The sequence below is a fragment of the Nansenia antarctica genome (assembly GCF_963989245.1).
Source record: "Nansenia antarctica genome assembly, chromosome: 15".
Taxonomy (NCBI): Eukaryota; Metazoa; Chordata; class Actinopteri; order Argentiniformes; family Microstomatidae; genus Nansenia; species Nansenia antarctica.
The window spans coordinates 29,686,420-29,701,419 of NC_137685.1; the positions used below are offsets into that span (position 1 = coordinate 29,686,420).

Here is a 15,000-nt window from a genome sequence, read left to right on the forward strand (position 1 = left end):
TGTCAAAATACAGACAGCTCTGCTAGCATGCAATGCTGCAATGTCATGTCCTCTCTCTCTCTCTCTCTCTCTCTCTCTCTCTCAGCCTGTGTCCTGGCGCTGGAGGCCACAGTCAGTCTTCTCCTGTCCTCACATCCTCCCCAGGCCAGATTACTGACTCAGGCAGCTATCAACACTGACAAATAGGACACCAGAGAACCCCACACACACGGCCCTGGTCCTCTGCTACTGAAGTCTGAACACTGCACACTGTCGTAACTTAGACACACTGTCCTTTTGCACCAAGACACCTCCTATACAATATGAAACCGGCCACGGTTTATGTATGCGGAACCCTTAAATCACATTAACGACTGTCTCCTTGGACCGCATTAGATTGACGCAGCATAAAAAATGAATTATTTCCCTTGCTGCGTTCGTTCTGCCTTCCATATAATATTCGGCGTTATAAATTGAACATGTTATGTTCCTCGGCTTGTTTTAGCACGGAATTAGCCGGGTGAACAATAGAGAGAGAAAGAGCTCAGAGCATAATGATTAGGCGAGCCGTGGCCCTTTGAAACTATAATCACCTCAGCTCAAATATGTGCATGAGTTATTCTTCACTACATTTCCACTTTCAAACATTTCCCATTGTTCCCGCAGCAGCAACACAAACAAGAACACCTAACAGCGATATTGACCTTGTAAATGACTATTTAACGTTCCCATTTGCATTCTCAGCAGGGAGCCTGTGGTTGTTTGACAGACGGGTAAGAAGGGGGGGCGGGGGGGGGGGGGGGGGGGGGGGGGGGGGGGGGGTTGTTCTACTTAAGATGTCTGTTTGTCGCAAACTTTGTGTGTGTGTGTTTGTGTGTGTGTGTGTGTGTCCTATGCTGTGACAGTGACAGACAGGTTTGAAGTGTCTCATTCTATTCATGTCTGTTCTAGCCCGGTACGGAGGTTGCCGTGGTGCAGAGGGGAGGCTGGCGGAGGTAGAAATCGGAGGACAGCCAGGGCTCATTGTAATACACGGAACGGAACGAGGAACGGTAATCAAACACACTGGTGTCAGTGTAGCGGGGATCAGAGGAGAGAGGAGAGCCACAGTCAGTCAGTCAATTCGATAAAGCCTCACCATTTTAAGCCCATTGAGCCTACCTTTCCATGTTTGGCTGTTTTCTGTGCCGCATTATGTTCTATAAGCGGGGCTGAACGGGGAAGGGTTTTATTGGACAAGCATTAGTCGGGAACGCTCTAATCTCACAACATGTTTTAAAATAAAAATCGAAAAAGAAATATATATATATCTCACAATCCTTGGATTACTGTTTGATTGTCAGTTCCCACAATAATCTGGAAATAGAACATAGAGGTATGTTCATTTCTTACATGGGGCCAGTTTCTCTGCGGTATTTTCCCACACACACACACAAACACACACACACACACACACACACACTTTTCCCCAGGCGGGTCTGGTGCTGGTGCTACACTATAACACACCCAGTGTGGGGGGGGATCGGCTGCTGGGGAGGCTGGGGGACGTAGAAATGGGAGGAAGGCTCATTGTCATGCAGGGCATAGAATAAGGAATGATATCAAACATGTGGGATGAAATGAGGAATGGTATCAAACACATACACACACACACGCACACACACACACACACGCACACACGCAGACACACACACACACACGCACACACACACACACACACGCACACACGCACACACACGCACACATGCACACATGCACACACACGCGCACACACACACACACACGCACACGCACACGCACACACACACACACACACACGCGCACACACGCACACACGCACACACACACACACACGCACACACACGTGATACAATGACACCATTCCATATTCCGTTCCATGCCTTTACAATGAGCCAGCCCTCTGGTTCCTACCCGCCTCCCCCTCCCGCTCCCCACTCCCGCCCCCCCCGGAGGGGAACAGGACCCAAGGGAAGAGAATAGTAATGTGTAAGAGTGTACAGAGGACAGTGATAATGTAGCATTGCGGCTAATGTAGGCAACAAAGCAACTGTGTTATTATCACCTGGAGCATATCTCTCTCAGGGCACCATATGCCAAATATTAAACTAGGAAAGACTCGAAAATCCTTTTAACGTTTTTTAAAGCAATCATTTTCCGGCGGCAGCACACATTTGAAAGTGCACAGGGGGGTTGGGGGGGGGGGGGATGCTGCCGGAGAGAGAGGTTCTAACAAACACCATGGAAACAATAGCTCCCTTTGTGACTCACCGAGGACAAGTCCACGGAACACACGCTCGGTACATCATTACGACGTCTCATCACAGAGAACTCTCTGTCGTCCCTTTCATGAACCGGTCGGTTATTATAAACTCGCGCTTCATAAAAGAACAACGCATCAAACGTTAGCCTAGAGACAGCCCTGTTCAGAAATCATTGTGACCCCCACCCCCATGCTAACTGCTTACGACCTCAGACATGTTGGTTGTAGTTTAGATTCTGGGATGCTAGGATCATATACTAAAAAAATGGATGCACTCATTGCAATGTAAGTCGCTTTGGATAAAAGCGTCAATGAAATGGCATATATTATTATCTGCACTCACCGAAACAGTTTATTAAGAACACCTTCTCATTCTTGCGATGGTGTAATGGTGTGGGGAAGGTTTTCTTGGCACACTTTGAGCCTGTTAATACCACAGACTATTTGAGTATTGTTGCTGACCATGTGCATCTCTTCATGGCTACAATGTACCTATCTTCTAACGGCTACTTCCAGCATGATAATGCACCGTGTTACAATGCAGAAGTCGTCTCAAACCGGTTTCATGAACATGACACTGAGTTCAGTGTTCTTCAGTGGCCTTCCCAGTCACCGGATCTGAATCCGATAGAACACCTTTGGGATGTGGTAGAACGGGAGATTCACAGCTTCAATCTTGAAGTGCACCGGCAGGAATTGCATGATGCAATCATGTCATCACGAACCAGAATCTCAAAGGAATGTTCCCAACATCTTGTGGAATCAAGAATAGAGCCATAAAGATAGGCTGTTTTAAGAGCAAAGGGAGGCCCCTACCCAGTATTAGTATAGTGCTTCTAATAAAGTTAGAATAAAGTTTAGTGGGTGTACGTTATATATGATATATATTATTATGTTACAGTGGTTCTTCGACGTCAGCTACCGTATTGTACCGCACATTCCAGGAGGATTAAGACGGGTTAGCCTGCCACACCCTCTCACAGGTATGTACGACACCATCCAATCAGCATTCCCTTCCAGCAGTCAAATGACCTGCGGGCCTAAATGCTCTTGAACTTTTATTTTTCTCGGATTAAAAAAAACAACCTCAACAGCCTCTCCTCTGCGAGCGCAGCACTTCTGAACTAGGGGAATCATCAGCTCTGTGGCGTGGAGAGGTGACCTGGCACGGATCGCAGGGTTTCACCACCGGCGCATATTTCTCTCTTTCCCTCATTTGCACTTTTGGGTCTAAATCCTTTTTTGTGCAACTTGACAGTAATTCCACACTAATCAGCTCGATGTGCTGTGTTACATCACAGTGTGTGTGACTAGACCAGGGGAGGCTGGCGGAGAGGTAGACATCAGAGGACAGGGGCTGGGAATGGGAATGAGGAATGGGAGTCAAACAGGTTGTTTTATACAATCCCTCATTCCATTCCATGCCTTGCACGTGAGTCTTCCCCTGCCCCTTCAATGGTACCAGGACCTGGACCTCTGCTTGGACCACCTGGACAGTAAAAGGGTCCTCGATCCTCACTGAGACGCGAGACAGTAGAGGGTCTAAAGTCGTCTCTGAGACTAGCCACACATGTGGATTACAGATTACAGGCGCTGGATTTATACAACCCACTCAGAGCGTACATCAACGTGGGATTTAACTAAATACACTATTCGCCTGTGGCACATCCATCATCGCAGACATTCTACCACTGAACAAAGCAAACATACTGTATTAATCTAAAACACCAGCTGTGACAATACTGCAGTGTTTTAAAAAAAAATCCTTAAGTAATCGACAATTACAACGAAATATTCACACGTGCCCACATGCACATATGAACCCACTGATAATAAGCTCTTTTAATTGTGGTTAATTTAGCATTTCATTACGGGGGTTTTATATGCAGTTGCTTGGGTGCCTTTGTGTGGAGGGTTTAGGAGCTGGTGATCAGGCTGAATATGTTCATCTCCATGGCGGCTCCAGGCCCAGACCAGCTGTGTCACCATGTTCCTGCTCCTCCTCCCCAGTACAGCACTGTGACAAGGGCCCTAGGAGATGATGTGGATGACTATCTCTGTGTGTGTCTGTGTGTGTGTGTGTGTGTGTGTGTGTGTGTATGTGTATGTGTGCCTGCATATGTATGTGTGCGCCTGCATGTGTGTGTGTGTGTGTGTGTGTGTGTGCGCGCCTGCAAATGTGTGTGGGTGTGTGCGCCTGCATGTGTGTGTGTGTGTGTGTGGGTGGGTGCCTGCATTTGTGTGTGCGTGTGTGTGTGTCTGCATGTGTGTGTGTGTGCGTGCATGTGTGAGTGTGTGTGTGTGTGCGCGCCTGCATATGTGTGTGTGTGTGTGTGGGTCGGTGCCTGCATGTGTGTGTGTGTGTGGGTGGGTGCCTGCATGTGTGTGTGTGTGTGGGTGGGTGCCTGCATGTGTGTGTGTGTGTGTCTGCATGTGTGAGTGTGTGTGTGCGTGCATGTTTGAGTGTGTGTGTGTGTGTGTGTGTGCACCTGCGTGTGTGTGTGTGTGTGTGTGTGTGGGTGGGTGGGTGCCTGCATTTGTGTGTGAGTGTGTGTGTGTCTGCATGTGTGTGTGTGTGTGTGTGTGTGTGTGTGTGTGTCTAATGTAGGTGATCTACTCTGTATGAGCGGCTGCCTGCTGATCTCCGGCCTCTGCTGATGACGGTAAAGAGAAGGACAGGGGTGCTGCTCCAGCTCTTCATCAAACCCATCATGGAGATAATAGCCCTCGTTCACAGAGACGTACAGCAGGGATGAACTGAGAGATCCCTCACATTCACACATCACTGGCGTGTGGGCGAGGAGCCCTGTGATAAATCACCTGTCTCCAACGCCTCCGTAGCGCCTCCGACAAAAATCCTCTACCGTAACCCAGCCAAGAGAATATTACACAGAGGATTCGACAGGTCACAAAGGGTCAATCACAAGGCATATCGAGGTATACTTAGAACAAGGTTTCTCTTTATACTTTTCTGTTAACGCTGACTGTAGCTGGACCGGCTCGTCGTAATGAGAAATTGGTGCTTGATTCCTCTTTCAGTGCCATGCATTTACAATGAGCCCATCTTCAAATGTCAGCACCTCCACCAGACTCCCCTGACCTTCGACCAAACAGCCACACAACGATCGCTTAGCTCTCCTGAGGCAGAGAGGAACTGTCTTTGTGTTCTCATGTAAATGCACAAGAAAAGCAAACACAAAATGGCCGTCGATCAGAGCCGAGAGACTGAAGAGCCTCCTCGAAAAAGGAGGCATTCTGTAATCTGTGTGAAATAAAACCCATAATAAATCATAGAATTGATCATACGTGTTAACCATATCATATATAAGTTATGTGTTATAGTTAACACATATGAAAACGACGAAAGAGCGTTTTGTTTACATCTCAAGCCAGAAGAGGCTGACCCAAATATAGGGCCTTACATAAGAAGATCACGTCAAATCAAAATGAAACGGGGGGTTCGCTTCAAAAATAGCCAAAAAGACACACATTCGTTCCGTCAATGAGTACCCTCCAGAGCTCGGATCAGTGGGGGAGTGGAGTGGGCGGTGAGGCTGCAGAGATTAGAGGCTGTTCTAAACATCTACAGCACTTTGCTGACAGGCTGCATTCAAATCACACAGAGAGTGTGTAGGCTGCATAGAGTGCCCTAGGGCCAGGTCTCAGCGGTGGGTTGGGGCGGGCCGGGGTGGGGCGGGGCGGTTCGGGGCGGTTCGGGGCGGTTCGGGGACTGGGTGGGCTGATAGAGGGCCTGGAGAGTGATCTACATTTACATTTACGCTTTTATCTAAAGCGACTTACATCATCCATCTCATCTACATGCAATCATCTATCCTTCAGTCATCATCATAAGAAAAAGTAATCTATGCTATGACCAGGGGCCGTTGGCAGTTACGATGCTAGAAGAAGGAAGAATTACTTCTTTTTATATATATGTTACGGTACGTGTGGGAATACAGTACATGTGGGAAAACTAGGGTTAGGGTTAGGTGCTAGGGTTAGGGTTAGGGTTAAGGTATGTCCCTGGCCCCTCTGTCCCTCTGTCCCTGGTCCCTCTGTCCCTGGTCCCTCTGTCCCTCTGTCCCTGGTCCCTCTGTCCCTGGTCCCTCTGTCCCTGGTCCCTCTGTCCCTCTGTCCCTGGTCCCTCTGTCCCTGGTCCCTCTGTCCCATTGTCCCTGGTCCCTCTGTCCCTGGGCCCTCTGTCCCTCTGTCTCTGGCCCCTCTGTCCCTCTGTCCCTGGTCCCTCTGTCCCTCTGTCCCTCTGTCCCTGGCCTCTCTGTCCCTCTGTCCCTGGTCCCTCTGTCCCTGGTCCCTCTGTCCCTCTGTCCCTGGTCCCTCTGTCCCTGGTCCCTCTGTCCCTGGTCCCTCTGTCCCTCTGTCCCTGGTCCCTCTGTCCCTCTGTCCCTGGTCCCTCTGTCCCTGGTCCCTCTGTCCCTCTGTCCCTCTGTCCCTGGTCCCTCTGTCCCTGGTCCCTCTGTCCCTGGTCCCTCTGTCCCTCTGTCCCTGGTCCCTCTGTCCCTGGTCCCTCTGTCCCTCTGTCCCTGGTCCCTCTGTCCCTCTGTCCCTCTGTCCCTGGTCCCTCTGTCCCTGGTCCCTCTGTCCCTCTGTCCCTGGTCCCTCTGTCCCTGGTCCCTCTGTCTCTGTCCCTCTGTACCTCTGTCTCTGTCCCTCTGTCCCTGGTCCCTCTGTCCCTCTGTCCCTGGTCCCTCTGTCCCTCTGTCTCTCTGTCCCTGGTCTCTCTGTCCCTCTGTCCCTCTGTCCCTGGTCCCTCTGTCCCTGGTCCCTCTGTCCCTCTGTCCCTGGTCCCTCTGTCCCTCTGTCCCTGGTCCCTCTGTCCCTGGTCCCTCTGTCCCTCTGTCCCTGGTCCCTCTGTCCCTCTGTCCCTGGTCCCTCTGTCCCTGGTCCCTCTGTCCCTCTGTCCCTGGTCCCTCTGTCCCTCTGTCCCTGGTCCCTCTGTCCCTCTGTCCCTGGTCCCTCTGTCCCTGGTCCCTCTGTCCCTCTGTCCCTCTGTCCCTGGTCCCTCTGTCCCTGGTCCCTCTGTCCCTCTGTCCCTGGTCCCTCTGTCCCTGGTCCCTCTGTCTCTGGCCCCTCTGTCCCTGGTCCCTCTGTCCCTGGCCCCTCTGTCCCTCTGTCCCTCTGTCCCTGGCCTCTCTGTCCCTCTGTCCCTGGCCTCTCTGTCCCTCTGTCCCTGGTCCCTCTGTCCCTGGTCCCTCTGTCCCTGGTCCCTCTGTCCCTCTGTCTCTCTGTCCCTGGTCCCTCTGTCCCTCTGTCCCTCTGTCCCTGGTCCCTCTGTCCCTGGTCCCTCTGTCTCTGGCCCCTCTGTCCCTGGTCCCTCTGTCCCTGGCCCCTCTGTCCCTCTGTCCCTCTGTCCCTGGCCTCTCTGTCCCTCTGTCCCTGGCCTCTCTGTCCCTCTGTCCCTGGTCCCTCTGTCCCTGGTCCCTCTGTCCCTCTGTCCCTCTGTCCCTGGTCCCTCTGTCCCTGGTCCCTCTGTCTCTGGCCCCTCTGTCCCTGGTCCCTCTGTCCCTGGCCCCTCTGTCCCTCTGTCCCTGGCCTCTCTGTCCCTCTGTCCCTCTGTCCCTGGCCTCTCTGTCCCTCTGTCCCTCTGTCCCTGGTCCCTCTGTCCCTGGTCCCTCTGTCCCTCTGTCCCTGGTCCCTCTGTCCCTCTGTCTCTCTGTCCCTGGTCTCTCTGTCCCTCTGTCCCTCTGTCCCTGGTCCCTCTGTCCCTGGTCCCTCTGTCCCTCTGTCCCTGGTCCCTCTGTCCCTCTGTCCCTGGTCCCTCTGTCCCTGGTCCCTCTGTCCCTCTGTCCCTGGTCCCTCTGTCCCTCTGTCCCTGGTCCCTCTGTCCCTGGTCCCTCTGTCCCTCTGTCCCTGGTCCCTCTGTCCCTCTGTCCCTGGTCCCTCTGTCCCTCTGTCCCTGGTCCCTCTGTCCCTGGTCCCTCTGTCCCTCTGTCCCTCTGTCCCTGGTCCCTCTGTCCCTGGTCCCTCTGTCCCTCTGTCCCTGGTCCCTCTGTCCCTGGTCCCTCTGTCTCTGGCCCCTCTGTCCCTGGTCCCTCTGTCCCTGGCCCCTCTGTCCCTCTGTCCCTCTGTCCCTGGCCTCTCTGTCCCTCTGTCCCTGGCCTCTCTGTCCCTCTGTCCCTGGTCCCTCTGTCCCTGGTCCCTCTGTCCCTGGTCCCTCTGTCCCTCTGTCTCTCTGTCCCTGGTCCCTCTGTCCCTCTGTCCCTCTGTCCCTGGTCCCTCTGTCCCTGGTCCCTCTGTCTCTGGCCCCTCTGTCCCTGGTCCCTCTGTCCCTGGCCCCTCTGTCCCTCTGTCCCTCTGTCCCTGGCCTCTCTGTCCCTCTGTCCCTGGCCTCTCTGTCCCTCTGTCCCTGGTCCCTCTGTCCCTGGTCCCTCTGTCCCTCTGTCCCTCTGTCCCTGGTCCCTCTGTCCCTGGTCCCTCTGTCTCTGGCCCCTCTGTCCCTGGTCCCTCTGTCCCTCTGTCCCTCTGTCCCTGGCCTCTCTGTCCCTCTGTCCCTGGCCTCTCTGTCCCTCTGTCCCTGGTCCCTCTGTCCCTGGCCCCTCTGTCCCTCTGTCCCTCTGTCCCTGGCCTCTCTGTCCCTCTGTCCCTGGCCTCTCTGTCCCTCTGTCCCTCTGTCCCTCTGTCCCTGGCCTCTCTGTCCCTCTGTCCCTCTGTCCCTCTGTCCCTGGCCCCTCTGTCCCCAGTCGCCCTGTCCCTGGGCAGCACCTGCAGGTTCATTTCAGACTCAGGACATTACCGAGGCCCTCTATAATATATGTGGGCTTTAATTATGCATGGCCCTAACCCTGGCTCAGAACACAACCTTACTTAACCAGGACATCCACAGGCCTGTGCCAACAAGGCTGGAGGCAGGATCCACTACCCTGGTTTCAGGGGAGGCTGACGGAGGCAGAAACCAGAGGACGGGCTCATTGTAATGCATGGGATGGAATGGGGAATGGTATCAAACACGTGTTTGGAACGGAATGAGGAATGTGACACGGTCCGCATGTCAGCAATTCTCAAGTTGCGCAAATGACCAAAGGGCTTCTTTAAAAAAAGTGTTTTCCTTTTTTTTCATATTACGAAAAGAGAAGAGCCCACTCAATATATAACAAACAACAGTTTTAGGATCACGAAATGCTTTGTTAGTAAACTTAGCTTGTTCGCGAGTGGGTTTGGGGGCAATATAATTCCGGTTGTGTGGGGGGGCGTATTCCCTTTGTTTTACTGGCGCTTGCAACCACCCCCATAAATATGTCCGCATGTGTGTGCGTTTGTTTGTTTACAAAATGGAGACAGACGCTCTTGCCACCGCTATAAACAATCTTTCAGCAGGCGGAAGAACCATCGACAGAGGAGAGTTTTTGGACTTGTTTATCTTGAGCCCGTGTATTTCTTGACTCCATGCAAGTGTGGCCTTTTTGGTGTCTCCTGTGAAGGAACGCCGAAGCAAGTGAATGACTTAATGGATGAAGGGATGTCATCGAGTAAAGGCAGCGATTTAGTCATCGACTACATCCATCGTTTTTTCAACAACTATGGAGTTGGAGAAACAAACGCGGACCTTCATTGTGACAACTGCAGTGGACAAAATAAGAACAATGATGTGCTATGGTACTGTGCCTGGCAGACTATGCACAACCTTCACCTGAAGCTGGGCCTACACTTCCTGATTGCACGCCACACCGAGTTTGGCCCCGACCATGCGATGGTTTCAAACACCTGTTTGGAATGGAATGAGGAATGGTATCAATGTAATTGAATGTAATTGATACCATCCCCCTATCCTTTCATTACGATGAGCCAGACCCTTGATCTCTACCTCACCACTAGGCTGCCTAGCTCTGAATGGGACAGTTTGTGACGTTAGAATTATAAGGTTCTATCTCCATTTTTGTCAAAATTTAGTTTTTTACATAATCTGATCCATTAGGTGTTGACATTTTTTTGTTAGTAATTCACAAAACATAATGGAATGTAAAAACTTTGATGCTCAATATCTCTGAACTACCCTAAACGGAGATAGAACCTTATAATTCTAAGCTCACGAGTTTATAAAGTAGTACACAGTTTATAACGTAGTAAACAGTTTATAAAGTAGTAAACAGTTTATGAAGTAGTAAAACAGTTTATAAAGTAGTACACAGTGAACACTGGAACACACTGTAATAACTTCTGGTTAGGAGTAAGGTAAGATGACAACCTGGCTTCTACTGTACGGTATGCAAGGCAGACACATTCATCTGTCTGGAGGCTCAGACACAGACAGTGGTCACTAGAGTGCTGTGCAAGTGTGATTGTGCTGTGCAAGTGTGATTGTGCATTGTGTGTGTGTGTGTGTGTCTGTGTTTTTGTTTTTTGTTGTGCCCCTGTGTGTGGGCGACGTGCGCGCACGCCCGCGTGCCTGTGTGTGTGTTTATGAGTCTGCACACATCTGCTCGCTTGATCCCCTGGTAACACAGTCTTGTCTTATTTGTGTGAAATCTGTAGGGAACAGCTGCCATTAATTAATTGCTCTGAGATTACATTACAACCGGGGTCAGCGCGCGCATGCCAAGTGGAGGAAGCCGTAATTGATTCACACTTTTTATTATGAGCAGATTAGGCCCGCTGCCAGGGAACCCTGGGTGCCTCTGCTTAGGCGGAGAGTATAGCATCACCACCGCCGCCAACAACTGTCACCACCCTGCTAGCCCCATGCAACACGGTCTTTGACTGAACACTGATATAAAAGACAACGTGTGTGTCCATGACGATCGTTAGAGTGGCCCGTTAGGAGACATTACCGTCGGGTATCGGTCACAGCCCATTGGCTCTCTAGGGGATACTTGAAGCACCCAGAAACGACTGTAAACACAGCAGTGGAGGCTGGGAGGAGGTAGACGCCCTTCCTCTGATGCTTTTAGCTGATGCTTTTACCCAAAGATACACTGCAGTGAGTACATACATTTTTCAGTATATAGGGTCCCAGCGGGAACCGAACCCACAACCTAAGCGCTGTTGGCGCCATGCTCTACCGACTGAGCCACAGAGGACCATAAGGCCTTATGGGTAATCCTGTTCCAAGGACTAGGCCTACTGGGCTTGTTGTGGGAGGGCGACAGAGTCTGAGACTGTCTCTCATACCGAGAGCCCATCTGTCAGCAGTGGATCAGTCGGTCCGACTCATTATCTGGTACGAACGATTGGGAATGCAAACCTCTGGGTCTGGAGCAGATCAACAGGCGGGGTTACGCAAGGCACCAGGATCAACTCTGACCTCAGCTTTTTGGCCTCCTCATCCCCTCAAACACACACAGACACAAACGCACACAGGCACGCACACATACGCACACACACACACACACCCATCCATACCACACACGTACACACACAAACACATGCACACACACACACACACACACACACACACAAACAGACAAATCCGGTCCATTCCCTGCTGAAATCCCCTCTCCCCTCTCCTCCTTTCTTTCTCCATTATCTCTATCCAATAACAATAACAGATAAATAAATAAAACTCCAAAGAAATGAAAAGAGTCATTAGAGCAGTACGGCAGTGATGCATTATGGGAACACGGTTTGACAGCACTCCCAAAACAACACTACACCGTAGATTCCTGAGTCCTGCTCCCCTGCCTCAGCTGTGTGTGAGTCGCAGAGGGGAGGCTGGAGGAGGTAGGAATGGGAGGGGCGGGCTTGTTGTAAACGCATGGGATGGCAAGAGGCATCGATACCGTTTCTCATTCTGTTCCGTTGCATTACAAATTTGAGTGTGTCCTCCCCTGGTGTGTGTTGTGTTCACTGAGCCAAATATCTCCATAAACACCACCACCGAGGTAGATGAACAGATTCACTCATTCATAAATACATACGATGTGCAGTGCTACTGTACTACATGTAACACATGTCATATGTAGGTCAATATGTCTACAGTATGGGAAGTCATTAAATACTGTCAATAAGGCTGTAGAACGAGGCTTGTAGCACTACAATATTATTCAAACACACCCTTTTCCAAAAAAATCAAAAACATTTCATCAAGTGTTTTGTTGTAACTTAATTTCTAAATGTCGCAACATAGCTAATCCTTACTACTACAGCGGTGATAGAAACTACAGGTTCACACTACACGGCTCATTGAAATAAACAGTATAGTAAACAGTAGGTGAGTACCCAACACACATGGGCATACACGTGCAAATGAACTCAAACACACCTCCCTGGGGTTCAATGGCACAATCACATTTCACTCTCTCTCTCTCTCCCTCCCTCCCTCTTCCTTTCTCTCTTTCACCCTCTCTCCCTCCCCTCTTTCTTTCTCTCTCTCTCTCTCTCTCTCTCTCTCTCTCTCTCTCAACTCACCGGGTTTCACCTCCTCCGCATGTTGTCCCTCCATGCCGGACCTCATGCCCTCCTCCTCCTCCACAGCACAGTCACCGCCGGGCTCCACGGTCAACACCGGTGTGTGTGCTCATACGCATGCCAACCAGAACCCAGACGACATTCACACACACACACCACAACACAACACACACAGCACACAGGCAGAGAGAGCACACCACAGCACCCAGCTAGCCGGCCGCTCCCTCTCTCCCTGCTCTGCCTACTGGCTCCACCCAGATAGGTTACTAGGAAGTGGTGCTCCCCTGTGAGAGCGTGAGGGAACGTGTTTTTCTCTTCTCTCTCTCTCTCTCTCTCTCTCTCTCTCTCTCTCTCTCTCTCTCTCTCTCTCTCTCGTTACCTGTTCTGGGAGACACACCCAGGGGCAGTTTCCATTCCAACCCCCCCCCCCCCCCCCCCCCACCTCACCTCAGCTCAGCTTTACACAACCCTCCCCTTTTTAACCCTTTCCAGCAGCAGCTGACACCATTCCCTCTCTCTGTCACACACACACACACACAGCGAGGGAGGGAGGGAGGGGGGTGGAGGGCGTTTCATGGCCTCAGGTGGTAGGCCAGGTGAGTCACTGCAGTGGCACTCTCACTCCACCTGATGGCAGACAGATGATACCACACTAACAACACACACACACACACACACACACACACACACACACACACACACACATTCTTTCGAAGATAACACACTGACCTACTACTCAGAGGACACAGTGTCCCGTACACCTGACCTACTGAACACACCACAACACACACCTGAGGACGCACGCGCCTCGTTATGTTGCAATGGAACGGAATGAGGAAATGGTATCAAACACATAATGGTGTAACGCATCACTAATCACTGTGTGTTTGATACCGTTCCTCATTCCGTTCCATGCAATATAATGAGCCGCGTCCTCCGCGGTTTTCGAACTCCACCAGCCTCAACTGCTGAGTACACACACACACACACACACACACACACACACACACACACACACGTCCTCTCCAGTCGACTGTGTTGACATGAACGCACTTGTTTGGGCCGCAAAGGAAAACAACAACCGAAAGAGAGAGTGAGAGAGAGAAACAATGACGATTCGGATTGTGTGTGATGCTTCGCCAAAGAAAGCTTTGTTCCCTCTGATCCACCTCAGAGGCCGACGCAGGCCTGAGTTCCCTGTACGCTGCGGTATGATATACTGTCACTGTTGAAGACTGCTGAAACCCCGCGGTCTGGCACCCACGCACACACGGGCACGCACACATACGCACACGCAAACACGCGCCTGGTTAACCCGTAGCTCAGTTCTTCTGTAATCAATAGAGAGAGAAGGATACTGCGTCGGTGTTGACTGTCCGATGACACTGTGTCGGCCTTTGTTCTCGCTCCTCACCGCTCCGCATTCAGAAGGTTTCAAGGTGTCCTGTCTGTTCACACATCAAGGCTAAACACACGCTGTCTCCCTCCGTGGCACCGGAATAGTGGACGTCTATGTATGCTAGTAAGCAGAACTCTCTCAGAACTCTAGTGCTCTTCTCTCTCTCTCTCTCTCTCTCTCTCTCTCTCTCTCTCTCTCTCTCTCTCTCTCTCTCTCTCTCTCTCTCTCTCATAAGAACTAAAGGTCTCTCTCTCTCTCTCTCGTAAGAAATAAAGGTCTTTCTCCCTCTCCTGCTGTAGGCCTGATCTCTTCCCTACCACAGAAGGAGTACTGTGATAATATCCACGTTCTCTCTCTCTCTCTCTCTCTTGCTTGTCTTTCTCTTTTTCCATTATCTTTCTCTGTTTCCTTCAGCGGAGCCTGTCACTCTGTATTAATATCAGCCGCTGACCAAGTGTTGACAGACAGCTGCAAAAGACAGGTACAGTATTAATATATTAGCTGGCTTTCAGGGGGAGAGAGAGAGGGATGATGAGAGAGATTGTGGATGACTCAGACACAGTGCTTCTGTCTTAAAGCTGATGGGAATGTCCCGAAGCTGATCATCATGGTGGGAGAATGCATTTTCCCCTGCTTTCCTAGGGGGCTGGATTCGATTCGATCTGAAGATCGGAATTATAGTCGTGGAGGACTTTTGTGTCCGGCTTTTGTGCGAGCGCGATAAAAAATAATTAAGGTCGTTATGTGGAGAAAAACATAAACGGCCGAGTGACGTATAGATTCGCTAACATTCTCCTGGGGATCAATATCCGTTATGATCATACCCTTGTCGGTGACTAACATTTCAGGCCAGTTAGATCACAACTGAGAGAGCGAGAGAGAGAGAGAGGGAGGGAAAATTGTATTCCTCCAATGACAGTTAGTGATTGGAACAACAGAAAGGGATCTCGGCACAATAGAACGACAATAAATATCAATAGCA

The 15,000-nt window shown here is 51.0% G+C and overlaps 1 protein-coding gene across 2 annotated transcripts in view; it reads right to left on the reverse strand.

Moving 5' to 3' along the window:
• The window catches only part of kaznb (kazrin, periplakin interacting protein b), a gene marked incomplete at both ends in the record, with an annotated part of 121,048 nt that overhangs the window by 17,634 nt on the left and 88,414 nt on the right, over window positions 1–15,000 (reverse strand). The window lies entirely within an intron of this gene.